The following is a 9,112-nucleotide window of genomic DNA, read 5'->3' as shown; positions in this document are numbered from 1 at the left end:
TAATTGGGCTAAAAATATACTTTCGGAGTTACATTTTAAAATTTGGATCAAACAAATTGCCCAAACATGGTTTTGAAAGTTGTGGCATTATATTACTATACAACCGTTGCATGAAATCACTGCCCATATATATATATATATATATATATATATATATATATATATATAGGAAAAGTATTGCGAACGCCTATTGGCGAAAAGTAACAGTAATCTCGCCACATTACTATCGACTGTCCGTTCAAATTAAATCCACTATTTCACCTGCGAACGGTTTAGATCTGCGAACAAAACCCAGTGCACGCAGGTTCAAAAGCTTCAAACCTTCCAATATTTTACCTGCTACCCTCCTCTGCTCTGCTAACCTCCCTTCTCTCTCGCTCGCTCTCTCTACTGCTCTGCGAAGGTCCCCTCTCTCCCTTTGCCCTCTCTACTGCTCTGCGAAGTTCCCCTCAGTCTCTTTGCGCTGCTGCCCACATTCTCTCTGTGAACTTCCCAGACGCTTTAGAGAGAGAAGAAGCTTCTTCATGGAGGTTTTAGTGAAGAGATGGAAAGCCAAATCGCGAGGAGGAGGATGTACCAAATTGCATGCCACCTCTTAGCTATTGAAGAACTTCCAGTCCATCATGTCTTTCCTGTGGTAAATTAGAAGTCTTTTTTTTTTTTTTTCTTTTTGTCTGTTTTCATTAGTTTTCTTCATGCAAGAAAATTTCAGGAGAATATCGGTTTTTGTTCAGTTGGATTTTTTGGGTATGTGATGAATATTCAGAGAATTATGATGTGGGTTTTGGATTTTGCTCTGAATCTGTATGCGTCATGAACTTGAATGAGATTGGGAAATTTAATAATTGATTTTCTTTTAGCATTTCTTCTTTTGTTTTTCAAACTAGGTTTTCTTCCTCATTTTTTTATGCCCTCATTGCATGTTCTAGATGTTACCAAATAATATGTCGTGGGTTTGATTTAGAAACATTTAATCTGGAATCTCATGATTTAAATAACCATTTTGTTTCTGAAAATGGAGGGTAGTTACATTTTTGCGGTGGTATTTGGAAGGATTAATGGATAACATGATTTATTTTGGGTGAATCTGTTTTTTCATTTCTCTCCTCTTTTGCTAGTCTTTTGATTGGTAATGCAATGGCTACATTTGAATCTATAACTTGAAGAAGTTGCAATGAATATAGCTGAATGCCCTAAAAGAAAAAATAATGCTTGACTTTCAATTGAAATTTTAATACAATTATTTGGTTTTGTGTATGCTTCTATTCTCTATTTCACAATGCAACTTTTTCTTTTATTTTTTATATAAATATGGGTTCAGTATTCATTTCCCTGTTCTGTGATTTTTTTTGTTGGGAATTTGAATTTTAGAAATGGAATATTTGGTCATATTCATTTAATTTCTTCAGTCGCCTCCACGTATTTTATTTGTTCTCTTTTGGGGAAGTGGGTTCATGTCCAATTGGCTAGTGAGGCTGAAAGAAGTGATTTGAGCATTTTTCATCAAAATGCGGGGAGGGGTTTTTGGGTGTTTTCAGCTGATAGAGTTCTACATTGTTTTTCAAGATGCTGAAATGTTAATGCAGCTGATGGCAGGCATCTGATTGTTAGCCGCTCACCAGTTTTAGCCATAATGGCCATAATTGCACCAAGATAAGAACTTGGTTTTCTCATCTTTTTTATGACAATGGTGAATTTTCATGCATTTGAATCTAGGATTTGGGTGAAGTTCAGTCAAGAATCTGAAGAGATTCTGTCCTTTGATTTTTTGTTTAACTTAAATTCTTAACAGACTGAAATCTAATTTCAGCTTCAGCTCTGGGTTCCGGAGTTGAAGTTTGAAATGAAATCTTGGGGTTTTATGTTGCTTACTTACTGTTAATGGTGCACATAGGTTTATGCGAGATGAGCTTTTGTCTCAAGTATTGGAGGCTCTTCTTGTCATCCGGGGTCTTGTAGTACAAAAAACAAAATTGATAAGTGATTGCAATCGGCTATTGAATGTATCTCTTGGACAGTCTTCTGCTTGAGAGTAGTGAAAACAAGCCCCATTTCATACAAACTTGCATTTCTGGTTTGCAGATCCTTGGAGAAGAAAGAAAGGGACGAAAATCTATGGTATGAGATAAATAAGCAGTACTCTTTGTTTTCTCTGTTATAATTAATGAGATAGATAAGCAATAGTCTTTATTTTCTCTAAATTACTTTAGTATTCATTATTGTGTTATTTTTGCCAATTAACATTCGGTGTCATAATGTAGTGGGAGGACATCCACCGTAGCACAGAGCTCTTGAGGCATTCGGGTCCCTATGAAAGTATTGTCGAATCCCATTAGAGGAGCCTTAGGAGAACAATGCAAATGATGATGTACTTGGGGACATTGGAGAGAGTAGCTCTCGTTCGGAGGATCAGATCCCTACACCGCCCATTACTACACCAGCGCTAACAGAGGAGGTTGGACGGGTATACTATGCTTGTGTCATGGATGCCTCAACATCAGCATCTCCTTCCTCTCCCCTCAACATTACTAATTCAAAAAATGGGAATGAGTGTGGTGCTCAGGCTACAGTGGATGAAGCTTGCCATGATTTTCCATCTGATGAGGACATAGTTGCAATAAATGGAGAAGGAGATCCGTTACTTATAGATACTGAGGCAGCCCTAGCAAGTGGTGCAAGTATTGAACCGGCAATAGGAATGGCATTTACTGACGAAGATAATAAGTACGCAATATTGGTAGGGTTTGGTATAAGAAAGGGAAGTACCATATGGAAACATGGTGGAAGAATTAGTCGGATTTTAGGATGCTGTAGGCAAGGTTTTCGTAGTGAGATGTATGATGGGAGTGAAAATGCTCGCCGCCACACAAAATGTGGATGTCAGGCAAAGATCCGCGTAAGAAGAATGAGAATAATAAATGGGTTATTGCGAAGGTTGTAAAAGAACATAATCATATTCTCACAATGCCCAACAAGACTAGATTCATTCGCTCTCATTGGAAGATACCATACACAGTGAAAATGGTGATTGACACACTGGAGTTTTTTATGGCTAAGTCTAGGGTTATGATGGATTACCTTATTGAAGAGGCCAGTGGGGCATAAAATGTTACATTCATTGAGAAAGATCTTGAGAATCACATAACTAGAAAAAGAAAACAACTGAAAGGGAAAGCGGGTAATGTTGTTGTGAATTGGTTGCATACGAAAAATGAAATGGACCCTAATTTCTTTTATAGAGTTCAACTTGATGAGATGGGGAGGTTGTTTGGTGTTTTATGGGTTGATTCCAAGTGTAGATTGTCATACCAACTTTTTAATGACGTGGTAACCTTTGACACCACATACCAAACAAATGAATACAATATGCCCTTTGGACCAATCCTTGGAGTTAATCTTCATGTTAACACAATTTTCCTCGGGTGTGCTCTCATCTTCAATGAGACTACAAAAACGTTCATTTGGTTATCTGAGAACTGGCTAGAGGCAATGAGAGGCCGCCAACCAGGTACAATTATCACTGATCAAGCTTTAGCGATAACGGCTGCAGTCAAGGTAGTGTTCCCGAATACTAATCATCATTATTGCAAGTGGCACATCATGGGAAAGTTTAAAACACATCGAAGCCATGTTGAGTGTGCGCACCCATTATTCTTAGACGTATTCAAGAAGTGTATTGCAGCTTACACAGTTGAGCAGTTTGAGGTTGATTGGTTGGTTATGATTCAGAAATATGATCTTCAAGAGGAAAGTTGGCTCTAGTGGTTATATGGTTGTCTCACTCAATGGGTTGATGCATACATAGCTGATAGGTTCACAGCTGGCATGAAAACCACACAACGAAGTGAAGGGTTTAATCGTCATTTAAAGATGTACGTCACTTCTGGTTCAGGTTTACAAAAATTCATGAATGCTATTGAAAAGTTGCAAAACAAGAAGTTCATCAAAGAAAATGAGAAAGACAGTAAATATCTTACACTACACCTGTTCTAAAGACAACCTTCCTTATCAGGGAGCATGCAACATAGACATACACTCAAAAAGTATTTAGAAAGTTCCAAGAGGAGGTGGTAAGGTCTTCAAATCGCCTTAGCAAATTAATAGAAGGCAATGATGAATTTGCCAAATATAAGGTGGAAGACATTGGCGGTGTAGCAATCCCTCGGACGGTTACATTCATTGAATTAGGGAAGAAGTGTACATGCACATGTCAGTTCTTTGAGCATGTTGGGATCCCTTGTTCACACATGCTCAAAGTGTTCAATATATAATGAGGAATGTATTGAAGATCCCATCTAACTACATTTTGAGCCGTTGGACAATGGATGCAAAGAAGGGTGTCAAAGACAAATGTGGTGCTAGTAGTTCGACTATATCTAAATTTTCGAGTTTCATTCGACGTCATGAGCTTTATGACCTGGTGAGAACAATTGTAGAGCCAGCATTAGAAAATGATGATTTATTTGAAAAAGTGAACTTGGGTTTCTCCAAGTTAGCTACGGAGGCCAATGCAACAAGAGTCTTTGTCGAATACTCATGCACCATCAGCCTCCACTCATTGCAGTGCCGTTAAAGATGAAGTATGTGGCAGTATTAGATCCCCTTATACTCGATCCACCATATACACGAGCAGTTGGACAACCAAGGACTAAAAGGATAAAACCTTCATGGGAGGAAGGGCCAAAAGCTTCTACGTTGAAAAAACAACCGAAGGAAGGGCCACCCATTGGAAGGAAGTGTAAACTTTGCAATAAAAGTGGACATGACAAACGTAACTGTCTCGTGAGGCGCATGGGATGTAGAGCTACTGAGGACCTCGAAACGAGTTGACTAATTTTTTGACTAATTTATGGGGAATGTAAAGGACTTCAGTAATTTTTTGATTTTTGGAGACATGTAAATACCCATTTTTGTAGAAGTATTTGGGGGTTATGTGAATATTCAATATTCATGTAATTTTGTGGGCATGTAAAGGACCGCTTTATGGGGGCATGTAAAGGACCTCTTTATGGGGCATCTAAAGTCTAAAGAACCTATTTGGTGATTTTTTGGTAACATATGTGTGACATTGATTTCTTTTCCATGTATGTCATTAATGTGTGCAATGTGGGTTTTACTTCGATAATGAAATGCATTTATATCCCTACAGTTCTCACTTTATTTTATTTTTTATGTCGAGCGTATGCTACAATCTCACCTTTTACCACACCGGAGGGCGTGCAGAAAAAAGAACCTGAGAATTTCATTCACAAAAGATTATGTGTGTTTTATTGTAGTTGATGACCAGATATCTCTCTCTCTCTCTCTGTTTATGTCTGTCCCAAACAAAAAAAAAAAAAAAAACTGATTAATACCAGAAACCAGAGAATTTCATTCACAAAAGATTACCATTAATTCAACAACGACCAATTACAACCATTTACAAACCCCTGGATTGCCATTAATTAAATAATGACTAATTACAATCATTAACAAACCATTGGAAAGATACAAGGAGGTCAAACACCTCATGAAATAGGAAAAAAGATACCACCCTTTTCGATGGTGGCTGGTTCTCCAATTTTGCAAATGCGGCTCAAAGTGTTATATCAGCACTTCCATGGCAGCTTGTTCTCCATATGTTAGATATTCGACCCACCATCTCATTGTTTCATTGCTGCTTTGCTGATTTTTTTAGACCAGAAGGGTGGGAAAGCCGCTCTAAGAACATCAAGAGTACCCTTCTTGCTTGCTCACCAGTCCCCCGAGCTTGTGCCATCATTGGAAGCAGCAAGCACACTCTCTAAGATGCCAATGTCACTCTCATTAGCCTCCATTATCAAGCTCTCAACAATCAAGAGCATGCCTTCTGCAGGCTCCACAACGTCGACGAAGAAGGCACACCTAGCTGTCTCCAAGAGGAGGCCCAATGCACCTAGCTGTAATAAGGCACACCTGTTCTCCCCAATGAAGAAGCCAAAGAGAGAGAACACCAGGAAGGCGGAGAAGCAAGCAGCTGCGATGTCGAGAGAAGCATGTGTACCATTAATGCCTTGAATTTCAAAGAGATTAGTGGTCTTGTTCTTGTTGGTGGTTTAGCCATAGGCCAATTCATTGTCTTGAGAATCTAAGGCATATGCTCTAATGATATAAGTAGCACTAGGAATATCTCTCTCTATGAGCCAAGAGACAGTGGTTGTTGAGTTGTTGGGGTTGTAAGGTTGAGCTGCTATCTTGAATTGGCATGTCTTATCTTTCTTGAGATCATCCACAGTCTTCCTCCATGCCCTGTCCTATTGGCTCAAAGGTGCATGACAAAGCTTCATCTTTATCTTCTTATATTATTGGTCTGTTCCATGAGGGAGAGACTGGTTCGAGGACCATGAGGGAGAGACTGGTTAGTACATAAAAAAACTGCACACATTTAGCACTTTTGTGTGTTATTTCTGATTGGTACATAAAAAACTTCACATTTAACACTTCTTACATAATAAAGGTTAACATACGAAAAAAAAAACACTTACATAATAATAGATGTGTTTCAATAGGTCAATAGCCCATCATGAGGTATTTCCAAACAATCATCCAGCAGGCCACATGCATATACACAACTTTCAATGCAACCAAAATCACACTTTAACTATACACAAGACATGCCATTCAACAAGTTGAAACATTGTCAATGATCATAACAAATTTTATCTTTCTTGTTGGGTTGTAAAATTAGGTTAGACAGAGAAATAAAAACCTGAAAAACTAGTTAAATATATGTTTCCACAAAGAATTAAAAGTTATACCTGATGTATAACAATAGTTCTATGGTGAAAAAACTTTTTTTATGATGATAGAGAACAAGTACAACCAAGCAGCCACATCCATTCCCAAAGCAAAAGCCAGCTGCCACATGAAGTCCAGCATTTTCTCAAATATATAGTTGTAAGAATGCCAATGTTGCTCTTCGAGCCAATAGCAGTCTACAAGGCTACAAGTCATCTCAAGGCAAGCCATGACTCTCTGTAGTCAAAAGCCCCCAAATGGACACATGAGCTTCAGCGTTGAGGCATTCCAGGAGATTACCACCAAGATCGGGGTTGGTGCAGGCAGCAACTCTAGGCACCTGCCTAGACCACTGCTCAATGCTCAGCTGTGCATATAGACCATGCAGACCTCAAAGAACTCCTGGTCTCCTAATTATCTTGAGTCTTTTTATTACTATGTTGTGGTCCTAAATCCATTTTACCACAACAATGATCACCTCTCAAAGACTGAACTTAGAGATAAAGCACAAAGGGAAAAGCTTCAAAGAACGCAATAAAAGGTAATATGCAAGAGTAATACAGGGCCTCTTTGGACAAAACATTTGACAACTTTGTGTAGAGAAATTGGAGTAGTCCCATGAACCTCAATGAATTTCTGGTCAAAGCCATTAGTTCAACAAGTCAGTTGCTGACAGGCAATAAATAACCAATGATAGAGATTGGTATGAGAAGCAATATCCAGATTAACCAAGCATAAAACCTAGTCATTAGATGATACTAAGTATTCCAATGGGCAGGTTAAATGAAAAAGCCAATAAACTCACTTGGTGAACCAAAGTACAAAAAGAAAAGTCCAAAAAAATGAGATCTTCATAGTCGTAAATCAATAGCTTATTTAATTGCCTGATGGTGGAACTTGAAGGTGTTTTCCATATAATCCCTTCACACACATGCCACGCACACACACATGCATGCACATATGCTTACACACATGTACCGGTATATGTTTATGTCAGCATGTGTTTGCATTTCTATACATATGTAGCGCTTTTTCAGCAAGAGACTATTGGAAATTGGCCAGATGTTCTCATTTCCAGCCAGGAAAACACTCCACTGAAAAAATAGGTGCTAACCATTATCAGTGTTCACCAAAATGAAGAAGAAGAAGAAGAAGAAGAAGAAGATGATGAAGAAGAAGAAGAAGAAGAAGAAGAAGAAGATGATGATGAAGAAGAAGAAGAAAAAAAAGAACTAGAAGTAGTAGGGTAGTAATTACCCAAAAAGGAAAAAACTCAGTAGGGTAGTAGCAGTACCATATGGTGATGTAATTACATAAGATGTATGTGAGCATATGTAGGAAAATGATGATATACATCTACATGTTTGTACATGAAAGCATTTAACTAGAAGTAGTGGAAATAGTATCTAAATTTGAGTATATAAGAGATTTGCAAACACGGGAACGTGCATTTGTTATCTACGTACCCAAAAATATGAGTATGTGAAGTTTGATGCCTTTTTGATTGTCAAATGCACATCTACTACTTCAGAGGGACCAACTTGCACGCACCATGATGCAATATAGATTTCCCAGGACTATTGAATGTTAGGAAAGAAATATTACAGAGCTATCAATGATTTGTGCAAATAGAAGCCCACAAATTCTAACAAATGAATTCTATCAAAACCACAATCTATTAAGAAACAGTTTGTGTGCATACCGTAAAGAAAAGCCATAATGCATCTCTAACTCATACTCAAATCTTAGCACTTACCAAAAAAATTACAAATACATATCACATTCAGATATCTTGCTTCTCATGTCACCATGTCCGAAGAATCAAATAACACACTCCCAAAAATATTAAAAGATGTTACAATTAAAGAGAAGTCCACCAAAAAATAGAGTTAGCTGCAGTTATATGATAATTCAGGCTCAATTTCTCTATTTTGCTCACAACTGCATTACCAATCAAAAGACCAGCAAAAGAGGAGAGAAATGAAAAAACAGATTCACCCAAAATAAATCATGTTATCCATTAATCCTTCCAAATACAACTACAAAAATGTAACTACCCTCCATTTTTATATAAAAAATGGTTATTTAAATCATGAGATTCCAAATTAAATGTTTCCAAATCAAACCCACAGCATATTATTTGGTAACATCTAGAACATGCTATGAGGCAATAAAAAAATTAGGAAGAAAGCCTAGTTTGAAAAACAAAATAAGAAATGCTAAAAGAAACTCAATTATTAAATTTCCCAATCTCCTGCAAGTTCAAGACGCATACGGATTCAGAGCAAAAACCAAAACCCACATCATAATTCTCTGAATATTCATCACATACTCAAAAAAACCAACCGAACAAAAA

The 9,112-nt window shown here is 37.6% G+C and overlaps 2 long non-coding RNA genes across 2 annotated transcripts; one reads left to right on the top strand and one right to left on the bottom strand.

The window, feature by feature from the left end:
• Nucleotides 1-280: 280 nt before the first annotated feature.
• Nucleotides 281-5,052, top strand: LOC110008283 (uncharacterized). Its single transcript, XR_002283031.2, has 3 exons — nt 281-637; nt 1,895-2,118; nt 2,262-5,052. It is a non-coding gene; the product is annotated as an uncharacterized LOC110008283 (long non-coding RNA).
• A 316-nt stretch (nt 5,053-5,368) lies between these two features.
• Nucleotides 5,369-8,894, bottom strand: LOC148779191 (uncharacterized). The gene is made up of 2 exons (XR_016047130.1): nt 6,504-8,894; nt 5,369-6,347 (listed from the first exon to the last, which is right to left on the bottom strand). It is a non-coding gene; the product is annotated as an uncharacterized LOC148779191 (long non-coding RNA).
• Between the last annotated feature and the right edge of the window lie 218 nt (nt 8,895-9,112).

This window comes from Amborella trichopoda, chromosome 13 (assembly GCF_054954075.1).
Source record: "Amborella trichopoda isolate Santa Cruz 75 chromosome 13, AtrichopodaSantaCruz75HAP2 v2.0, whole genome shotgun sequence".
In the NCBI taxonomy this organism is placed as follows: Eukaryota; Viridiplantae; Streptophyta; class Magnoliopsida; order Amborellales; family Amborellaceae; genus Amborella; species Amborella trichopoda.
This window is presented reverse-complemented; position numbering and strand designations above follow the sequence as displayed.